Here is a 16314-nt window from a genome sequence, read left to right as displayed (position 1 = left end):
CGAAATGCGAAGTTGTCCCGAAAAAAATTAAATAAGTCTATATTTTAAGCTTGTTTTGTAGCGGAAGCTTCTCGAAGCTCCATGTCCCGGTTCGTCAAATTTGGACGAACTGGAAAGAGGAGCTTGTGAGTAGTGAGGGTGAGTAGATAATGAGTGAAATTTCAATTTTGGGTGAACTATCCCTTTAACAAACCTGGTCAGACCAGAAAAAGTGATTATTCGAGGGCGACTCAGTCTCCTGGAAACTACACTTTCTATACAACTGAAGTCCGTCACCATGGAAACCCTGATACGGCTGCATCACATAGTCAGTCAGTCAGTCAGTCAAAGTTACGGTGGCCCTGAGGGCTCAACCCACTGCAACTTTCAGGCAAAACACATGAAAAAAGCCACAGACAAAAAAGAGAACCACAACACAGCAGATGTGATTCTGTGCTAAACTAACAATATATAGGCTATAATCTAAGATAATAATATGTTAATCATGTGATATCAGCGTTATAATAAACCAAACAAACTCAGGTATCCATCTGCACAACTTTTATAGCTTCATTGACAACAACACACACGGATAAATACAAAGAAAGATAAGTATATACAACATTTTAATCTTAATCATAAACATAAACATGCCAGGGGGTTTAAGGGTACATCAAGGCAAAGAAAGAAGAGAAGAAATACTTATTTAATGGATATTTTGTAAAGTGTAAAGAGATCATATGTTTTAACAGTTTTTTAATTTTCACAATCAAATAAAAAAAAGAAAAGTATTGTTTAACATATGCAGAAAGTTCAAGAAAGTTTGGCTTCTTGCCTTAAAATTTAGATTTGTGTATGTTTATTGTGTCCTCAAAAACACGTCCTGTTGTGTTGTGAGTTCTTTTTGCAGCATGAAGTTGTTTTCTCAATTCGTAGCCTATCACATCTGTTTTTTGACTTATAAATAGTGAGTTGTCTTCAGTTCAGGGAACAAAACATAGATAGATTTATACTTTGACTTGATGATCAAACCAAAATTGTTAAAGTGCATCCTGAGGGGAACATGAATATGAACTGTTATTTACATATTAACTCAAAAACCACAAATGTCTGGGATCGTCAGAGTCAGTAGGGTTCCTCCTCTGGGGACCGCGAAACGTCTCCACATGATTAAATGTAAATCCATCAAATATCTGTGGGAGGAAATGTCCAAAAAAGTCAAAGTGGCGGACCAACGCTGCCGTCCCTGGAGCCATGTGGGGGGAAATAATAAAAAATAAATAAAAGGCAGAAAAACAAAATTCAGGTTTAGGAAATTCTCACAACCACACGTCAAGCGGAACGTGATGAAGTACACGGCCGAGGCAACTCTGTCTTCCTCTGTTATTATATGACGGAGTGAGTGGAAGCAGCCCAAGATACGGCCGACTATGAGTGCACATCTGTCAGCACCAGACGACAAGACACGCACTGAGCCGACAGCTCTCTCCAGGCTCTGTCACTCCACATTATCTGCACAGAAAAATATATTCTTCCAAGTTCACTCGCCGTCCAACATTTATAAACTACATCACACAGGTTGTGACTAACTGTATACCTCCTCTCTTTTCACTGTCCAGGTTGAGCTCCACAGCATTTTTCTGAGCTGAGAGCAGGTTACATCACTTTGGAAAACGACAGATGTTTTATTTCACATAGGGCCTAGGCTATACGACACGCTCCGTCCATGGGCCGAGCCTGCATGTGTTCATTAATCTGCACTGTACACTCGCATTACCCGCCGCTTTCATCAGCCTCTAATGTCATAATGACTTCAGGATAATGCACATTACAATAAATCACGCTGAGTGACACTTATTCCTATAAACAGGTGGATTTCAGTAATGGTCATTAGACTGTCGGATCAATAAACTACTCTTAAAGATTTTGCACAACGAGTAGCAACATGACAGCTTTATATTTCCCTGTATCATTGGACTCAGCCTACTTCGATTTATTATTTATTAAAGCAGTTGTTTGAAAAACTTTTATGCAAACTTAGCCACAAAAAGGCTAGCTCCTTTAACCTATCTGGTTAAACATTAAGAAACTAAAAGATAATGAATAAGGAACTTAAAAGCAACTTCTGTTGTCGGCTCCTTCACAAATATGCTACAAAACAGTTAGCCTGAAAATTAGCATAGTAGCCTTACTAGCAACATTGTGACGCTGCACTTGACTAAAAACATAAACAAGAAAAAAACTGAAAAAACAAACAAGCAAGCAAACAAACAAAAAAACCAGACAACACAAAAATTGAAAAATTATTGAGACGGGTTGTGGCTAGCTATTTAGCACACTAACCTCAGTAGCATTGACAGCAATTAGCTAATTATTGGTGTGGGTTTCTGCAGCAGTAGAGCTGTTGGTTAGTAAAAGGATTTAGTTTGATATTGACAATTGTTCCTAGAACTACTGTAACATGTAGCAATAGCAAAACCTAGCCTCAAATAGCTTAGTCGGTTCAAACAATTAGCAGCTAACAGAGAGAGATTAGTGAACTTTAACAACTCCATATGTCGGCTCATGTTCTTTAACTTCATCATAATGAATGCTGCAAAACAATTAGCTTTAAAATCGATTATCATTTACACCCTTGCTAGCAACTGTGTGATGCTGCATTTAGCCACATGCTTTGTGGTGCTACGATTAGCAAGAATATCCAAGTGTATTAAACCACATGAAGATAAAGATCAATAAAGTGCATTGATAAATAGATTGCATTGATAGCTGTGGTAAAACAAAACAAAGTTTTCTCTGTGCGTCATTGTCTCTTCTTCCCAAAATATATTTGTGTTCCAAACATCCTCATGCAAAACAACCAAATCCCCTCAAAATGTTTTCCATATCCAAATAAACTCAATGAGGACAACCATTAAAGTTGTAGCTACAGATGGGGCGAGCAGGCATCATGTTAATTTACTCAAATGCAAACATCAAATCAAAAAGGGACATCTTCCATTGAGTAAACACAACTTATTTTGGTTTTACAGTGAAATAATGTCCTTTTTGTCCCATTTGACTTTGCATTCAGACCTGAGTCTTACAGATCCATTCACACTCTCACTTTGTTAGACTGCAGTTACAGCGTCCTTGAAAATAGACTCATTTTAAGTGTCTGACTCCATCAGCTGTGTAATAATAAGGTCATAAAAGGTGAGTACAACCTGCACGCAATCAGTCGTGTGCTTTGTGTCGTAGCTGAAACATTAAAAAGGGGGAAAAAACCTAGAGGAAACTGCGCTCATCAGTTACAGAGGTCACTGTTTTCTGGGCCAAATGAGCAAGGTAAAAAACACATAATGTGAGGCTGCCTGGCACAGACACACACACACACATTAGGCTAGATGCACACTCATTGCACCTGCACGCAACAACACACACACACACACACTCATCTGATGTGGTGCCCTTCGCTGCAAAGACAAGGGGGGAAATAGACCTGCCAACAAGTCGTCCACCTGCCAAGTGGAGGAGGCGGAGGAAGACTGACGGGACTTGTCAACACGTCCGAGATGACTGTCGACAAACCGTGACACGCAACGTTTCTACAGCCTCAACACACACACACACACACACACACACACAGTGGACTCAGAGCTGCCAGGCTGAGGCAGCTACGGCAGCGGACAGGGAGAGCGTGATCAGGAGAGGAGGAGGAGGTCGGGGGTCACTTCCGAGACAGGAAGGCGAGATAGACCACTTACCCAGCAGCCTCTGGGCTCGGCCTGTCAGTCCACGAGTCAGCCGAGCAGATCCGAGTCGACGCCCCGTCCCCTGACAATCCACATCTCAATCCCCCCCCCCTCGCCGCTTCTCATGATTCCCAACAACCAGGACACTGACTCACATTAGGAGGGTCAAGTCAGACTGATGGATGGATGGATGGATGAGCGGCGTGTTGTGTCACACTGCAAAAACTCAAATATCTTACCAAGAATATTTGTCTTATTTCTAGTCAAAATGTCATTTCTAGTTTCAAAACAAATCTCATCACACTTAAAATAAGACTCATCACATTAAAAGGTAGCTTGTTTTTAGACACTTTTTTTACTCCTTTCAAGCATATTTTCACTTGAAATAAGTAGAAAAATCTGATAGTGGGGCAAGTTTTTCTTTCTTATTACAAGCACAAAAAACTTGCTTTCACTGGCAGATTTTTCTACTTATTTCAAGTGAAAATTTGTTTGGAACAAGTGAAAATTATCTAAAAACAAGTTAATTTTTAGGTGATGAATCTTATTTTAAGTGGAAAGAGATTAGTTTAGACTAGAAATGAGACATTTTGACAAGAAATAAGACAAATATTCTTGGAAAGATTTTGAGTTTTTGCAGTGCACCGTCCTGCTCAACAGAAACTCAGCCAAAGAGAGGTGTGGAGTCAAAACATGAAGGAATAATCCAAGTGAAAACTTGATTTTAGGTTTTGACGATCATCTGTTGATCTTCATTGATTTATTGAAATACAGGCTGGAGTTTTTGTTGGTAAAAACTGCAAAAAATGACATTAACCTTCATCTGGTGTTGGCTTTCTGCTACCATCTATGGTGTTCGGGTCAGTTTTGACCTGTGTTTTAAATCAGCTGTAAAATACACTAAAAATATATTTTTTCATTTTCAATTTGTTTTTCTTCTCTTGGTTACATTGTTAGGCTTCCTTATCCATGAAAATTTTGGTTTTAATATTTTTTGATGTCGGCCCCTGGGCCTTTTTTGTCAGTATTCCCCTTGGCTTCAATTTAACCTTCCTCTTGTTAGCTTTCTGCTAGCCTACCATTTATGGTGTTAGGGTCGGTTTTGAGTCTTAAATCAGTTGTAAAACACACTAAAACAAGTATTTATCATCCCATTTGTTTCTCATCTCTTGGTTACATTATTAGGCTTCCTTATTCACGAAAAGGTTGGTTTTGCACTTATGATTTCAGTTTTAACTTAATTTTTGTTCTTATCGTTATAACCGGTCAAAATTGACCCTAACAACACAAATGTCATAATTTTAACCAGAGCATTTTAATTTCATTTTGTTTAGATAGAGGTTCATGACAAAGTCAAAAAGGCTTGATGCTATAAACAAATTTATGTGGTACTTTTATGCATTTAAAACCTGAAAATGGGTCACTGGTGACCCGAACACAACTATTGTAAACAGCTCAAAATAGTGTTATCTGGCAACAAGTGTGTTTCCATCCTCCTGGTTTTATCTGCATTTTCTATTCACACAATAAGGTGGAGCAGAAATGTGCAGAAAGTGGAAATATTTGCAAGAGAATTAATCATCAATCATATGATTTAAAGATCAGCAGTGTCATATTACATCATGGTTTCTTCTCTCGTCCTTTTTCTTCTGCAGTTTATCTTCTCTTCCTTGTTTATCTTGATGCGTGCAGCACAAATACACTAAAAACACATTGATTTGCATTTTCTTGTGCTGATATTATGTAAATGTAAATGGTTTTTAAAAAAAAAATTGCACCACATTTGGATGCAAAGTCGACGACCGGTGAATAAGAAGCGAGTCGGACTGGAACGGCCACATGTTGGTGAAATCATGCAGAGGGTTTTCTTTCTTGTTGTTGATGTGCAGACGAGCAGATTAATGCATTTAAAAGCTCGTTAGAAGAATGAAGTGACACCGTGGTTGTGTCTGTTTTATGTTTTATTCGTCTCGGCGACTGCTGTGGTTTTCTATTCTAATCCTCGTTCAGCCTGGTTGAACTTTTCGGATTGGTTCCCGTTTTGCAACATTTCACTCACTCTGTAATCTAGTTTGCCTTAGAAACCATTTTGTATCATGTTAACACGTCCTCTCTCGCATGCAAACTTTCTCTCCTCTCCTCTCCCTCCCTCTCCGTCTCTCTTTCCTTCCCTCCCTCCCTCCCTCTCTTCCTTTCAGAGCAAAGTCATCATCAGATCCATCAGTGCAGAGTCATTGCCTGAGGAAACACAGGCCAATTATGGCCATAAATAATAATGGGAGCGTGCATCTGGCATGATGACTGATGGGCCTCTCTCACAGCTCATTTACATGGCTTTTGTGTGGCCATCAGTGGCTTCGCTCCGACGTAACGCTCGGCAAATGAGCCTTTCAGGGGAATATTGTATGATCCGGGGGGGGGTGGAGGCGAGATGCCACTCAGGGGCCGAGAGCACACGGCACTCACTCGGAAAACATGGGGAATGAGAGATGAGGAAAGAGAGGAGCTAACATGTTACATACGTGCTGACACAGATTTCCTTTCTGTGTGTGTGTTAAAGGGATAGTTCAACATTTTGGCAAATTGGCCCATTGCCATAATCGCTATAGTCATAGCAGTAGGTTCATTACCTTTAATTGTAGGTGTAAGCTATTTTCAGTACGGCGGAGCGCAGCAGCTGGCTGCTCAGAGCTACGCTATGGAGGCTAAGGGAATTTCTTGGTTTCCCTCATTAAACTCATCAAATTCAACATCCCAAAACTCCACAGCGCTTTTGTAGACAAGTTGTGACCTGCACAACCACCACGCTATGAGATAATGACGGAACGATACGAAACGGAGCCGTTTTCGAGGTAAATACAGGGTAAATACGGAGACTGCTTGCTGAAAAACTGTCCCTGAACGCAACGCGCATCAGCGGTCTTGTATGAATTTACCTCGAAAACGGCTCCGTTTCGTATCGTTCCGTCATTATCTCATAGTGTGGTGGTTGTGCAGCTCACAACTTGTCTACAAAAGCGCTGTGGAGTTTGGGGATTTTGTATTTGATGAGTTTAATGAGGGAAACCAAGAAATTCCCTTAGCCTCCATAGCGTAGCTCTGAGCAGCCAGCTGCTGCGCTCCGCTGTACTGAAAATAGCTTACACCTACAATTAAAGGTAACGAACCTACTGCTATGACTATAGCAATTATGGCAATGGGCCAATTTGCCAAAATGTTGAACTATCCCTTTAAGGGGAGACACTACAGGTGAATAGGGTAAACATTTTTAAATAACAGATATCACCATGAAACTTCCCAAGTTTATCACTTACATTAAGACAAATATTTTTTGTATTACAAGTTTTGTCAATTTTTATGTGTAAATATGAAACTTCCCAAGTTTATCACTTACATTAAGACAAATATTTTTTGTATTACAAGTTTTGTCAATTTGTATGTGTAAATATGTAAATGAGGCAATATCTGATGAAATATGCGCCAATTTGCACACATTTCCAGAACCGAAATCATAACAATGGATTAAGCTACTTTCAAAATTCTTGTTTTATTTTGTTGACATATTAGAGTCAGAAGTTTTTACAGAGGAGGATTTTGGATATCTCTTTTTATCACTTTGTAAATGAGAAAATACTGCCACCAGCCCCCAAAAAATCCAATTTCGCCATGTTTTTAGGAATAAAATGTTGTATAAATCAGGCTGTGAATAATATATCAACAATCCCCTCTGTAAAAAACCTTCAGAATATAGAATGGAAGTCTGTAGTGGAGTTTTCGGGTTCAGAGTCTGAGGAAAAACTCATTTTGGGAAAACGGCCTTTAAAGACTTTACTGTAAAATTCCATAGATTGTTAATGTAAATCATACTTTTACGATTGGTTGCAGATACGGAGGAGATGACAATTTCTGGAGCCTACATAACTGTTCAGGAGAGAAAGAGCTTTACAATGATGCCTTACATGACATGGGTCAGATAACAGGCATGTCACAGTAGCTGCTAACTTTTGGTGAATTTAGGAGAAATGTACCAACAAAAGAGACAAAATGAAGTAAAATAACCACCTTAATGTGGATTTTCTACCATTTCTTTTGACTTTAATGAAAGAATACATGTTAAGGAAGAAAAATAGCCCAAAATCTGCCTGTAGTGTCTCGCCTGTGTGTGTGTGACTCACTCACACAAGTCGGTGTATGTGGGTCAGACAAAGGAGAAGTCGACGTCCGTCCATCAGCATCAATTACCGTGACATGGAGGGAGATTGATTGTGTCTGTGTCTGTGTGGTCAGGTAACAAACCAACCACCTCCCACACTTGAACACACACACTGCAGATACTTTACATGAGCCTGTCACACACCTGTCCTCTTTATCTCCCCCCTTCCCTCCTCCTCTGTCCTCTTCTCCCTCCTCTCTCCTCCTCAGTGCCTCCTCTATCGGTTGATTTCAAGGAGCCTGAGTCGGACGAATGATAGAGTTACTTCAAAACACAGATTGGTGGTGGTCAGTTTTTTTTTTTTAATCTCTCAGTGTAGGTGTCAGCGGCTTCGGGGCGGATCTTTAATCTGTCCTCTGGGTCGGTCGGTGCAGCCAGCAGCCTGCAGCCACAGAACAAAAGGCTGCAGCATGCTGACGTGTGTCCCGGGAGCTGATAAGCCTGGTTGTTAATGGTGTTAGGGTAGATTTCATTACCCCCTCCAGACTGCTCTCATTAAATAAACATCCTCCTGTCACATCCCTCACCCGCCGAGCAGAGGTGTAGCCGAGGCAGGAGGGGAGGGGAGGGGAGGGGAGGGGAGGTATGAGGGAGAGACAGACAATAAAGTGCAATGTTAATGAAAAACTTGTCAGTCAGAGTCAAAGCTCCGGCTGAACTTTGGCAGACGAACGAAGAAGAGCTGCGTTTTGGCCTAAAGATGTTGTTGTCTGTTGCTTCAGATTGAAACATTTATCATTGTAATATTTCCCATGGTCCACTAAGGATGAATTGGGAATGATCAATTAGACATATAGTGATCCTCATAATCAACTTCCTACAGAGGTTCATGATCCCCAGAAGATGAATCCCGATGATTGACTTTTTCACAAGCCAGTCAATATTTTCACTATACCCTATGAAACATCTCAATTTACACCAGATGGATGGACATAAAGCTTCAATTATCAACCTTTAATATTTGTGGTCTGCAGAGGATGAATCCTATACTCACTTTTTGCCACCTGCAGCTTGACATCTTCGACTTAAAGGGATACTTCGCCCAAAATCGATAATTCACCAATTGTCTACTCACCGCCATGCCAGGGAAGGGTTTGGAGAACTTTTGGAGTTACTGGGAGCTACTACTACAACAAGGATAAAAACAGAGATCACATTCATTTTTTCCGAACAACTTTTTCATGTGGCGGCTTCAGGACACTTTGGTCAGTACAGACGAGCAGTATGGAGGTATCTGGATGTTTCATAGTGTGTGTTTTGGACGATTCAAAAGTGAACTCTATCCGCCGCCATTATATGAAAATGCGTCGCCAGCTGGACCCCCCCTGGAACTCCTAAAGCGTTTTGATGACTCTAAAAGTTCTCCAAACCCTTCCTTGGCATGACAGTGAGTGGATGATTGGTGAATTGTTGATTTTGGGTGAAGTATCCCTTTAAAGCGGCCATTATACATTTTTGTACAATCTTTCCTCATGATCCCCAGAGGACAAATCCTAATGATTGACTTTTTCATAAGGCCTACCACCAGCAGGTCAAAGTTTTCACATCCTGTGAAACATTTCAACATCTACAAGATGAATGGTCTCAACATTTTGATCGACTACTATGAGATTTTTCCTCTTTAATTCAAGGTCTGCAGAATAAGTCCCTCCTGACTTGATGATTTCTATGAGCCCATGCAACTGTACAATTTAAATGTCTTTCCAATTACTGGATGGACTGTATTTTTGTCTACAGACCAGTGTTGACCATTAGACCACAAATTACCAGGAAAAGCAACTGTTGTGTTACTTTAAAAAAAAAAAAAAAGCTCAAATATGTCAAATTACTTGGACTCGCCCCTATAACCTCCTGTTTATCTGGAGCATGCTGTGCAGAGGAATACTGATGAGGTGGGTTAGTTCCAGATAAACGGCTTTCCTCCGACTAGTTGGACTGAAAATAAAACATATTATATAACGTTAACACTTTAATGGGTGTACTATTTTGTGAAGGGACTTCTTGGGTCAAGTAACGGTGCATTTTATTGTCAGTATAACGGTAACGGGGAAAAGAAACGTTTTTGATTACTCGTTATTGAAGAAAAGTAGCACTGTTATAACGCTGTTTTTCTTATAACAATGTCATTCCCATCACTGCTACAGGCATTCATGATCCTCAGATGATGAAACCACCAGCACTTTACCTGTGAAATAGCTCATGGTCTGCAGAGGATGAATCTTTTTGACTTCCTATACCTTGAATACTTACTAAATGATAGCATGCAGCTGGTGACCATGGTATACCAGATGCACATTAGCATTTTAGAATTGTCAGTTTCCATCCAAGTTTTGTTTATTTCTTTAACAGATTTCAAGAAAACAGGCAGCACAAAACCAAATTAATGCATCTTTATTCTCATTTCTTGCACTTGGAAATGCACAGCATACACACTCACAAAACACAGCTGTGTGTGTGTGTGTGTGTATGTGTGTGTGTGTATCATCCAGTCATTGACAGTGTTTCCACAGATGTATCACTCCCCAACCTTGACCCGGAGTGTTTTCTCTGGTTCCCTTCTCTGTCTCTTCTCCGTTTATCGTTTTTTTCCACAGTTTTTCCTTCGTGGTCGACCCGTCCTCACCCTCTCACCTGACCTTGTATTGGACTCTATACTTTTCTCCCGCTCTTCTCCTCTTCCCCTCCTTCGCTCCTCTCCTCTCCTACGCTCTGCTTTGACAAATCTACGCCATCACCCTCTCTTCATCCATCAGGGTGCTCTCATTGTTTTGACGTCTAGTTAATTCTCGGCTCATGATTTATCAAATTCTTATTACCGCTTGCTGAAAGCCTCATTCATTGTCCTGATGTATGGTAATGATAGTCCTGGTGTGGCTGCCTGAATCGCAACAAACCCACTCATTTTTCTTCCTCTTCTTTTTCTTCTTCCTTCTCTCCCTCCCTTCCTCCTCTTCCTCTTCGTGACTGCTTTTCTTTTGCAAACTGTTTTCTTTTTCTTTTCTTTTTTTTTTTTACTTTGTCCTTGTAGCTGTCGTGTCTCATCTGCCAATAATGCACGCAGACCTTTGCGGCTTGGCACACATGCAAAACAAAACACATGAAACTGTCCTCTTCACTGTAACCTATAATAAAAACGTTCAAAGCCCTTTTTAAACAGTGTTGTTCACTATACAAGACAAGTTGTCAGTGAATTTAGGTAAATTAGAGCTTCCTCTCTCTCTGTCTCTCTCTGTATTCTTCAGTTGTTGACAAGTAATTATTGTTATCTCTAAAGAGACATGCCACAGATTTCTTGTACTTTTGTTGTTGGTTGAGCTCTTACATTTAGACTTGTTTATTTTATACTGATTTCTTCCTTTTTCTGTCACAGCAACACATTTAATTCCCCAGTGCTAGAGTAAGTATTCAGATACAGTATGTTATTTAAGTGATAGTATAAGATGATTTTACAATACTCCCCTGCAAGAGAAAGGTCATGCATTTAGTATTTAAAGACTAGAAGTCACAATGCAGTGTCACCTGTGAGTCATGTACAGTATTAGCCATTATGTGTAACATTATTAGGTTGTTAATACAAAAAGCAGCATTTTAATACAGTGGAAGTAACAAAAATCACAGTGTTACAAAGAACAAAGCATCTAAACATACTTAAAAAATATAAATTAAATCAGAATATCTCAGAATAATGTATATTATATCATTTTATTGTTATTATTGATGCATTAATTCATAAATCACGTACATTTTTTTAGGATGTACCTGGATTTCAAGGGTTAAATAAAGTTTTATGCATAATAATATGTTTTAATGATCTTAAATTTGAATATAGGATATGTCTTGTGCAAAAAAAAAGTGTAATATTTTCAATATATTGAGAGAAAATGGAAATCTAGTCACCCACCTAGAGGTCAGATGATTGACCCAAAGGGCCGTGAGATGGTGATGGGAGATGGTGGCAACATTAACTCTCCATATAAGCTCCAGTGCTGTTACAGTGGAGCGACAGATTTTTTGATAACATTCAGATATTTGCAAGAAATTGGATGTTACTCGCAGCAGCTGCCGACTTTTAACGCTGCCAAACACTGAGCCTGCTCCGCTCGTCTCTCGGCCAACCACAAACCCAGTGGCACCGTGCCTGGTACATCTCCTCACACGTTTTTTTTAGTGTGTAGTTTAGGTATATATACCTCACACTATAATACAAATTCAACCCAGTACCCAACCGTGGTGGAAGAAGAGTTCATATTCTTAAGAAAACATTGCAACACTTCAAAGTAAAATTATGCATTAAATTGTTAAATAAATTAATATTATCTGGACTCTGTGACTGTTGAACATGTAAAACTGTGTACTTTTACTGTGGGCGAGAACATAGATGAACATTTATGAAGAATAAAGTTACCAATGACAGTTGATTTAAAGTATTCTTTGATGAAAACAACTCCAGTTAAACTCTACATTGATTTTTCTCTTGGAAATATAGGTAACAGTAAAAAAAAAAAGTTGTACTGCTAATTTTAAGCTGCTGTTGTTTAAACTATAATGCATTATATTCCCATCATGTTTTGTATGAAAACTTGCTCTTGTGAGAAGAGTTAGCCTAACTGTAAATCAAGTGTATGAAAGATCAGACCATTTACTTAAACCAGGACTTCAGATCAAGTTTTTTTTTCTTTTACCAGGAGCACAGTGGCCCCCTAACTTAAAATTTTAGGAGCGCAAGCAGAAAATTTAGGGGCGCACACTGTAAATCGACTTGCAAAGCAAATATTAACATTTCCTTTTCATTCATTATTCTCATACACATTGACCTGACACCTGCAATGACAGATCGTTGCCCCTTTCACATTCATCAGTGTTACAAAACAAAACAAAAAACCCATCAAATTTGCTGTTTGCTATGGGCAAGATGAAAAACTTACGTCTCAAATTTTAGGGGGCATAATGCAACATAGTGTAGCCTAATCAACTAAAAGCAAAAAAAAAAAAAAAAGTAAAAATAATGAACTCATTTTACATAAGTGACAACAGAATTATTTTTATTTTTATTCTTTAATTGTAATCTAGAGATCAACATTGCATCTGACAACATCCTCCTGCTTTCCCATGGTGCTTTGCGAGATGTAGGCTACAGACATGACATGCTATGTCAGGAACCAGTCTGTGGGCTAAAATCCCGTATTTATCCGATTCTTGACACCATTAAAAGTGTGCAGAATCAGCTATTACCACCCCCTGTTTGTAACCTACCCACGGATGTACAGACAACTATTACTGGATTAATATTAAACCGAAGAAAACGTTCAAATTGGACGATTCCCAAGTAGCAGTTCTGGAGTTTTAATTAGCCTAGCATCTTTCTTTTTTTGTGTGCAACTTCCAAGCGGATTTCTGGACGTTTCTTCGCGACGGACATCGGATACAGTGACATCTTCTGAAATCGTAAGTCACACAGAATCTAAAAAACTATATGTTACGTGTATGTGTGTTGAGATTTGACTGAATTATGACTCTGAAACAGGAACGGGTTTGATGCTAATTAGCAACCGGTGGGCTAATGCTGCGTTCAAGACAACTCGGAACTCGGAGTGTCCCAGTTGAAAAGTCCGATTTCCGACTTCAAAGCGTTCGAGATTAGACGCACCACACCAGGATAACCAAGGGTCACAAAACAATTATAAAAAGAAACATTTTAAAATAATGAAACGGATAGTTTAAAATCCAAGAGATATAACAACATGAATTCACTGTTAACAACATCAAGCCTGGGTGACAACTGATTCTCGGAGATTGCGAGCTGTCTTGAACTCAGCATAAGATGATGAAACGACCTTCACCTGGTAGCTTTTTTTTTTATTACTTGACAAAAAAATAAAATACAGTCACTTGTTAGTAGGTAAAATCATTATATGAAAAGTAGGTTTTAATATCTGTGAATTAAATATAGCAGAGTTAAAGTAGCCGACAGCAGCAGCCATACATACAATGAAAGCTTTCAAACCCTCAATGTAGTTTTTAAAGAGAATTGCTTAAAACAAGATGGCCACTTACTTTTCAATATGGTTTTCTGACTTTCTTGCCTTATTAAACCTATAAAATTGTATATTAAATTTTTAATTTAGGTAATATTCTTATGAACAATTATTTAAAACAGCCCTGCTGCAGGTTGCTCTTTGGGTTAAATGAGCACTATCCGCTGCCATTACTCATGACACAGACAGGACATGATATTTATTGATAATGATAGTTTGGATCACCCCTGAACAATGTGCTGACGAGGGAGCGACCTCCTGGAAGAATCCACCTCAGCGTTTTCCCCTCCGCTTGCCCTTTTTTTTCTCTTTCTTTTATCACTCCATCCTCTCCCCTCTCCCCCACTCTCTCCTTCTTCTCCTCCGTCGTCTCCCCCTCTTGTCCACCCTCGTCTTCAGCCTCCATGAAGGACAGACACCAGGGTGGAGCAGGTCAAGCATTAGCACAACTATCTAATCACTACCTCTCCTCTTCTCTCTCTCCTCTCCTCCTCTCTCCTCCTCCTCCACTGACAAGTCATCTGTCAACAGGCTGGCGGCCCTGGCCTCTCCATTAGAGCCGTGGCACCTGAGTATTTCTCAGTCCTGCACACACACACACACACACACACACACACACACACACACACACACACACACACACACACACACACACACACGCTCACACACACTTCTCCTGCCCAGACATCCTCCCTACGGGGGAGGAGGGGGTTTGGTTGGAGGCTGAGGATCAATGCTGCCAGCTCCGTGCATCATTTGTCACGGCGCTGCCCTCTCTTTAATGAGCTTGTCTGGCTTCAGCTCCTCCTCCTTTTTCTCCCTCTTCTTCCTCTTCTTTTTCATTCTCCATGTTTCCTCTCATCCTCTGCTCAGCTGACTGTTTCAATCTTTTAACATGTAGATCCTCTCTTTCTTCTCCGCTCTCGTCCTGCTGTCAGTCAGAGATGACTCCCTCTCTCTCTCTCTGTTCAGGTAATGATACAAGTTCGTGGGTGGAGATGACAAAGGTCGTCCTGTGGACAGTGGTGGAGCATGTGTCCATAAGATAAGATAAGACAAGATAAGATAAGATAAACCTTTATTGATCCCACTGGGGGGAAATTCACTTAAAGCAATAACAATAGTCTAAGTAAATGAGAAAAACTACAGAATGGCACCGAAATCCACTGAAAGTATAAAAACTAAAGTTATGAAGTTGAGGTGGAGCCAACTTTTAATTATTCATCATTATAGATTCATTTTCATTGTTAATTTAATGATATTCTGAATATTATGATGACACATGTGAACATTAATGGCTGAAAATGGGGCATTAGATACACAGTTTTTTTTCCCGAATTGGTATTTAATGTTTTATTGGCATTTCTTTAAGGTGAAAAAAGTTATTTCTTTAGTGCTATGACTTTAAACTTGCTGCACTTTGTTGTAAGAGAGAAGGTTTTGAAAAGATAAAGATAAAGATAAGATAAGATAAGCCTCAACCTAAACCCTTATTGGGGAAGTTCACTTAAAGCAATAACAATACTGTAAGTGAATGAGAAAAACTACAGAGGTAATGGCACCAAAATGCACTTTGAGTATAAAAAGTAAAGTTATGAAGTTGAGGTGGAGCCAACTTTTGATTATAGATCATTATAGATTCATTTTCTGATTATTTTCTTTGTTAATCCAATGATATTGTGAATATTATGATTACACATGTAATATTAATATCTGAAAATGGGACATTAAATATACAGTTTCTTTTCGAATTGGTATTTAATGTTTTATTGGCATTTATTCAGGATGAAAAAAGTTATTTCTTTAGTGCTATGACTTAAACTTGCTGCACTTTGTTGTAGTTATAATAAGAGAGAAGGTGAAAATATGTTAATTAATTACAAGGCACTTATTAACATATTTCATGCATTTGTAGCTAAATATATAATTTATTTTTTATTTGGATCCCCATTAGCTGCCACTAAGATGGTAGCTACTCTTCCTGAGGTCCACATACTACAAAGTATCACAAAAACATGACCTATCACATACAGTAGTAGATATGAGTTATTAGTCCAACAAGTCAATTTAAAGACATTTTCATTACAAAAACAAGACAAATCACATAGAACAGATCAAAGCAACAAGTCGAAGCATTAGTTCTGGTGATAAAGCACCGTGTTGCACAACAGAAATGAAGTCTGTGGGTAGTTATCGATAAAAAATACTAACTTTTTATGACATTTTCAGTATCATTTGTATGTAGAATTTGTAAAATACATAAGAACGTCATGTTTTTTTTCTTTTACAGGACAGAAAAGTAAAAAAAAGAAAAGAATAAAGGGATGCAAACATACGAAAATTAGATTTACAG

This window comes from Trachurus japonicus, chromosome 12 (assembly GCF_045865225.1).
Source record: "Trachurus japonicus isolate A0001 chromosome 12, Traja_1.0".
In the NCBI taxonomy this organism is placed as follows: Eukaryota; Metazoa; Chordata; class Actinopteri; order Carangiformes; family Carangidae; genus Trachurus; species Trachurus japonicus.
The sequence above is the reverse complement of the archived record's forward strand: the minus strand, read 5'-3'. Positions refer to the sequence as shown.